Genomic DNA, 7,904 nt, shown 5'->3' with positions numbered 1-7,904 from the left:
AAAAATATCTCACTTACTGTTTGGGCAAAACAAAACTAAATTGCTTCAATTAGTTATAAAAATTAGGATTTAGAATGTGGCCTCAAGATTACATAGCATTGGGTCATGCTATTTGATCCCACCCTTACTTGACAGAAAACCACATCAACTATTTTTATTGAGATGCCTCAACCTTAGAATATTTTTATTTTCCAACAATAGCCTATTTTTTCCTTTCACCTTTGAACTTATTCTAAGTGAGCTATTGTTATCGTTTTGACTATTATTCTAACTTCATGTTGATATTGCCATATCTAATTGGTAAATCTTCTATAGTATGATATATCCACTTTTCTTCTATACTATGATATTTAAGATTGAAAAACTTGTAAATATGGCACGTAATAAATTCATCTTTAATATATATCTTCTCATTATTTACTTTATTTATTTTGTTGTTGTAGGGGCTTTTAAGTGTTATTAGTGAGCATCTTCCTTTTGTTGAACAACGAAGGTGTGCACGACACATCTACGCAAGGTGGGGGAAGAAGTTCAGAGATGAAGACTTCAAGTTTCAATTTTGTCACTGTGCTACATACCCAAATCAGCCAAAGTTCAAGAAGAAAATGGAACTTTTATGCTCCATGAATGAGGCTAAACACTATCATTTGATTGAAAACTAGGATGCGGTGCCTTGGTGTCAGGCATTCTTTTTCGATTTCTCCAAGTGTGATGTCATTGGCAACAACATGTATGAGACATTTAATGGAGTAATAATAGAAGTAAGATGCAAAGCAATCATCAGCATACTTAAGGATATTAGGCTTTATGTTATGAAGCAATTGGTTCAGAATAAGGAATATGAAATGAAGTGGAAAACTGAGTATAGCTCTTGTATACTCACCAAATTAAAGAAGTCTAGATTGGTGGAAATTAAATGGGAAGTGGATTGGAATAGGGTCCATTTGTATGAAGTCTTTTAGGAAAATCTTGAAAAACTTGTAAGGGAGAACTATATGGTATCTTTGTAGCATGCGACCTAAAGTTGTTGGGCTTTTAACATCAGTGAAGTGCCATGCCAGCATGCCATTAATGTTATCTATTATGAGGGAGAGTACCCTACAAAGTATTTAATAGATTTTTTTGAAAAAGACTGAATACCTTAAGGCTTATGAATAGCCTCTCTATCTTGTCAAAGGCCCAATGTTCTAGCCTTAGTGAAATGTGGAGGTTGTCTTACCTCTATATGTGAAGAGATTTGCTAGACGACTAAAGAAAAAAATGAGAAGAGAAAAAGGTGAAGGGCCAAAGAAGAGAATGTCAAAGGTCAAAAGGATAAAGAAGTGCTTTATTTGCTATCAAGAAGGACATATAGGTCAAATTGTCCTATGCGACATGTAAATGTTATCTATTATGTATCATGTTGCTTGATTCAGTTATTATTTATGTTGCTAGTTGCTTACTTTTTCTAATTTTATGTCTAGTTTCAAATAAGCACACAAAAAAAGTGATACTCGAAAGGGGAAATCTTTTACTAATAGAATGAGTGAAGCTGCTACTGGTGCACCAAGTGAAGTTACCGCTAATGCACCAAGTGAACTTGTTACTGGTGCAAGCTAACTTGCTGCTAGCACAAGTGAAAATGCTGCTAGGTCTACTACATCTATTATTGTTAAGAGAAAAAAAATGAGGGCTGCTAAAAGAAACCAATCTACTACTGCAACTACATAGGGCTTCATTTTAGAAGATGTTGTTGTCCTAATATTGAAATTAAAGCATGCAGGCCCTAAGGGGAAGGGGACAGTAGTCTACAGATGCCAAACCCAATCTGCCTTAGCTCCTGCAACTCTTCCACAATAGATTTTTGTTATAAATATGAGTAACAATTTAATCCTTGTTCATGTCATGTTTGATAATTTTGCTGGTTGGATATTTAATGATTTGGGGTGCATGCATCTTTCAATAGTTTGGAAGGCCAAATCAATTAGTTGTTGCAATTGGCCATGGGGATTCAAGGTCATTCATATCCAATAGGTAGCTATTGGTGAGAAAAATTATGACTTAAAATATAATCATATTGCGTTAGCATTCTTTTTTGTGATCAAACATTGATTTTTTTTATATTGCCATGGGAAATTGCATACTGGAAGCAATCTAGTAGATAGGATTCGGTTGTTGATTTGCCCTCTCAAGAAAGTATTAAAAATGATTGAGAATTTGTTGTGGTTTGTTGTGTGGTTTATATGCTGTCCTGGTACAATTAGTTGGTATACTTGTTCTTGTTACTAGGTACTTTAATGTTGTCTAAATATTACTGCCATGATTTTGTCTATAATAGCTGGCTTTTTTTTTTTATAATTGGCATATTTTGTATAGGGGCTCTGTTTGATTTTAGTCAAACTACTATTAGCTTACAAGCCTCTTGTAAAGGTTTTGTAAATTGTTTTACATATATATAGGTGCTTTTTTTTCTAATAAAATAAATATTCTTGCAGTCTCTTTTTTCATATTATAATTATAATTACATAATTTCCTTAAGAAGGTACTATTTATGAGAGTGAATTCATTCATCTTAGGCTTGTTTGTAGATGCTATTCTAGTAATGGTTACTAGTCTTTATAGCTCTTATAAGCTAAAGCAGTTTGGTTTGATAAAAGCTTTTGTGATTTATAATGTAACTTAGGCTTGAGATTGTTGGAAAGATTAGCTCACTGCTTTTGCATGATGGTTCCTCTTGGCTTTCATTGATGTTCACTTTTTCTTGGGGTTGAGTTTCAGATATTTTGTTAGTCTCCACCAATTCTATATAGTTTGTTATGTGTAGGGGAGCTGGTTTTTGTGTAAATGCTAGGCTTGTTGAGTATTCTAAAGAACCTTGTGCTTGATTTTGATTTTTGAGGTGTGGTTGTGATTGGCAAGGTGTTTTTTGTGCTAAAGGTCTAACCATATTGATGTATACTTGAAGCAGTATTGTAATCTTTGCTTAATGGAACTTAAATTTTTGACTTTTAACAAAAAAATTAATTGTCAAAGTACCTTTGGAAATGATCATAAAGCTAATATATGACTCCATTTGCTTTTATTTTTAGTCTAATATATTTATTATTGAAAAGATATCAACAAGAAACAACAATGATTTGAAAAATGAGTTAATTATATTTTTTAGGTTCAATCTAATCTCTAAATTTTATTCAATTTAGTTCTCATATATTAATTTTATATTCAAATTAGTCCCTGAACCTTAAATTTTTCTTCAAGTTAGTCCTTCTGATCTTTTTGGGTGGGAAAATTTTTTTTCTTGGTCTGCCATGTGGTAGTGCCACATTTGCATGGGTGGAAATAAAACAAAAGGCATACATTCAAGGTTATTGTTGTTTCTAGGTTATGGATAATATATTTTTGTTGTCAAAATAATTTGTGATAAAGAGTTTTTTTTGTGTAAGGACTTCTCACTTTCTCCATGTGGCCAAACTCACAATGGCTTGTGTATTCATGCATATGTTGCACCCCATTAGATCATTGCTACCATTTTCATCGCCTTCCCTTTCATAGAGAATTAATACATGAATCAAAAGCCAATGATGTTGATATTGTTAAAGTCATTAATAAGTGTTGGGGACATTTGAATTTGAATTTAAGTTTTTAAGTAAAGAATATAAATCATACTCTTATCATTAAATTAAATACTCGAATATAAATGCATGTAACAATTTCAATTATGATGCATGTTACCATGTTGAGTCTTGTTAATAAAGGCTCTTTAAGTCATTAATTTGTTAAATCTTGAGCATCTATAATTTCCTAAAAGCCTAAAAGAGTGGAAACTATGCTATCATTTTTTAATTTTGTGGTATAAGAGAGTTAAAGTGAAAATTTGCACAACCCATTCCCAAAGCCTGTAAGATAAAGTACACATCAAGAAAGAAGAGTTAAAAAATCTTTTATGATTTATAGGCAAACTATTCAACCAAATTCTTAAATAAGTTTTAGGGATCCATGTAGCTTGAAATATTTCAAAAGATCAAACATCACTAATTCGAGAGTGAGGAGAAGTTAGGGAAAAAGTATTGGTTTCAATAACCATAGATAGTTAAAACTTATAAGTTCTGTCAAAACATTCCCCCTTATCTGTTATATGTGTAAAAGTTAATATTGGTAATGTTAAGGAAAACCCTTTCTTCTAAATTGCCTCAAGACATTGTGAGAAGATGAGATAGAGAAAGAAGGAAGGTAAAAAGGGAAGAGATAGAGGTAATTAGTAATTAATGTACATGTCTACAATTAGTTTGGAAGTTCTCATGCACATAAGAATACTACTACTTTAGTTTGATGTAGTTAAGTATAATTACTAATTGACTTCTACTTCTTTAAGAAAGCTGTGCAAGCAAAGCTGAAAGCAAAAAGAATTGCATAATATTTTTGATACATATAAACATCTCTTAGTTTCCATCATAGATGGATACTAGTGAAACCACCACTACTTCAAAACAATTATATGTTTGAAGATAGGATGGTGAGAGACCTTGCATGCAGCATCTGTCTTTTTATTGCGCTCGTGATTTGGAAGTTACACTTAACCATTTCTTAGATGTTTGTATTTTGGAGGCTTGAGTAATCTAATCAGAGTCCAATGCATACCTTCGAAAAAATCATTCTTCTTTGTTTCAACAGAACCCCATAAACAACCTATTCTCTTCGTTGGATTTTTCACCAAAAGCTTTCTTATCAAGTCATTTGCCTTTTCCATGTCTTGGCACTCTCTAGCATTACTTGAACAAGTCTTAAGAAAAGTTACTGGTGTTGAAGGATGTTTCTTAATGTTGTCTGCTCACTATCAGCCTCAAAAGCGATCTTACCATACAAGAGCTCATACAAGAATATCCCAAATGCCCACCAATCTACAGCACTTCCAAGGCCTAATCCCAGTATCACCTCTAGAGCCAAATACTCTCGAGCGCCAATGAATGAATTTGATCGAGCATCAGTCGATTCTACCCATATTTCTACATCAAATTTATGCATTTCCACTTGTACTATTGTTTCAGCATTTAAAGCTCTCTTCTTCTTTTTCATGCTAGACAATATTGGGAAATGAGAATTGCAATGATAGTTCTTGTCCATGATATTGGTTTTACATTTTACAAGCTTTGGTGAAACATTGCATGTCAAGGAGAGATCAAAGTCAGAGAGCATTATATGGCCGTCTTCTTGAACAAGCACATTTTTTGGCTTGAGATCACGATAAATTACACCCATCATGTGAAGATACTCCAAAGCTACAAGGACTTCAGCTGCATGGAATCTATTGAAGCTATTTTAGCTATAGCGATTTTATATATATCTCCAACAATAACTATATAAGATAAAGAATAATTGAATACCATTAAAACAGGACTTTGCTTGCTTGGACTATACAAAAAAGATATGATTATCTATAGTTTCTTAAATACCCATCAAGAAAGAAAAGAATTTAGCTTTGAAATAGAATCAATAAATATTTTAGGCACAAACGAGTCAAGAGGAAAATAAAAAAGCTTGCCCTTGTTCAATACAAGGTCAAACATTTATGAGCCGTAAATTTATCAAAATCTTTGCAGTTTATATCATGTCTAACATGATTCCCTTCATGTCACTATACATCATAAAGGTATCAGTGATACATAAAAAGAGAACTTCTTTCATCTAGTTTCTCAAGAAAATGTTAATTCAATAGATATGGGCATAGCTACCTTAAAAGTTTTAGTAATATGAAGACTTTCTTTGCTGTTGGGATACTAAATCTCATATTAGACTCCCATTGCAAAAGAGTGAGCAAGTCACCACCAAGACAGTATTCCATGACCAAACACGAGTATTGACAACAATCAAACTCTGCATATAATGTTAGATGGAAAAGATGATCAAGCATTCCTAAAATTTTCCTCTTAATTGCAACTTTATGTAACTTGTTGCTAACTCTTAATGCATCTGTGTATTTCGCCTTCATAGCATAAAGGTAGTGAGCATCAAACGTGATGGTGGTTGTAATGACTGCTCCTTAATCGCTACCGGTGTCCAAGTCTTATGGGAAAACCTGCCAAGTCCAGAACAAGCCTTAATTGAAACTTTTGTTAATACGTTATATTCATTCCACCAATCTATGTAATTGCTTTAAACTTTATAACTCTTTGTAATATGGTTTGAACAAAAGTTATTATAAATTGACTTAACTTTTATTCCCCATAATTATAAAAATACATCAAGGTTTTTAATCTCTAAATGTACATTTGCATTAACACTATTTACAAACAATATACACTATGAATGACTCGACCTCTAGTAGTGGAGCAACTCAGAATAAGGTGCTATGAGATACATTTACCTATCTGCGGTGGACAATATGTGCTGATGAATGTACATTATGCAGATCACTATCTACAAAAAGGAAAATAAAATGGGGTGAGTTTCACAGACTCAGTGATCATTGGCTCCATGAGCAGGGCGTATATGGGAAACAAGCTTAGAGTAGAACTTTTTGAACAATAAACTAGAGTATAAAATGATAACCTTATAAAACCAAATAACAAATATGGTATTTGTGCCTTGTAAGAATAATGTTGTGAAAATCATAGTGCAATACTTTCCATGGCAAACAACACTGAAATCAAAGCATAGTAATATGGATTTCAATTGTCGAAATCATTTATTTCCTTCATAAATATGAATGGCCATATAAAAACACACACACTCTTAGACCGTGTGGCATGTAAAAATAACCGAGTACATCCATAAATGTCAATTCATGATCAACATATAAAGCACTGAAACCTTTCAATTAAAAAGGGGAGTTATAGAAAACAATATCTCTCCACCATGCGAAAGAGTGCAAGTCTAAAAACTCTCAAGGCTCTCAAGTAGGTAATCATAGATAATCAACCCGTAGACCCTTTTCCACATAATAACAATCCGAGAGACCCCCTTCCATCGGATTCTCATAGCCATGGCAATCTCGACGATATTGGCAGATATCAGAGAAATCATGTGATTACAACCACGTATATCAACTCGCGGCCTTGCCACTTACAATCATAAACCGTAGCCTAGCCACATCTAACTGCCCGTCAACGACCCAAAGGTTCTCTAACTAGAGCTCATTTATGCACAAGGGTCACACTATTTCAATGTGACATGTAGCCTACTCTCGATGCTTTCGGTTTGTCAAAATCATTTTAAAAAATAATAAATCAAGGTTTCCAAGAGTTTTTCTTTAAATCATTTGAAAACAAGGTTCGCCAATCTTTCAAAATTGTTTTTCACATTAAAATGCATGGTGTAAACATTTGCATAAAGTTTAGATTAAAATTGGCTTTCCAGAATTTACATTAAACCATTTATCAAGAGCATTTAACTATGCACGTCACACAAAGATACAAGGTACGGTTTTGATGCAAAACATTGCAAAAGGGATTGTTTCCCAATTTCTAAAACACTTTACATATACCATATATATATAGTATACACAAAACACCTTCAAACTCAATTTGCATTCACAATGCCTATTGTTTCTACAAGCTTATGTTTTCCACAAAAACAATGTATAAATCATTCCAAACCGTGTATTCAAATCACTTATCATTTTATAGTAACTCATGCTTTCCATAATGGCATTGAATAATACTATACGTATACTTTGAAATAGCATAAAATCTTCTCACCACTCTTGGCAAGATATTACTTCGCCAAATTAAACTCTTTATGTCCTCAATTTATCAAGATGACTTGTCGATCACCTATTCTCTCCTTGAATTTTGTCCTCGACAATTATCTTTCACTTAGTCAATCCCTTGGCGGCGGTTAGTTCCAAAATACTTTTAGTAACATTACAATTCATTTGTCTTACATTTGTTGCCCATGTTTACTCAAGGCTTTTATATCCTACTCCATTC

The 7,904-nt window shown here is 33.0% G+C and overlaps 1 pseudogene; it reads right to left on the bottom strand.

Annotated features, from left to right (window-relative positions):
• Positions 1–4,770: 4,770 nt before the first annotated feature.
• LOC110427548 (serine/threonine-protein kinase RHS3 pseudogene) lies at positions 4,771–5,235 on the bottom strand (annotated as a pseudogene).
• Positions 5,236–7,904: the final 2,669 nt, after the last annotated feature.

This window comes from Theobroma umbraticum, unplaced genomic scaffold (genome assembly GCF_002168275.2).
Source record: "Theobroma umbraticum cultivar Fairchild unplaced genomic scaffold, ASM216827v3 scaffold_34.0, whole genome shotgun sequence".
Taxonomy (NCBI): Eukaryota; Viridiplantae; Streptophyta; class Magnoliopsida; order Malvales; family Malvaceae; genus Theobroma; species Theobroma umbraticum.
This window is presented reverse-complemented; position numbering and strand designations above follow the sequence as displayed.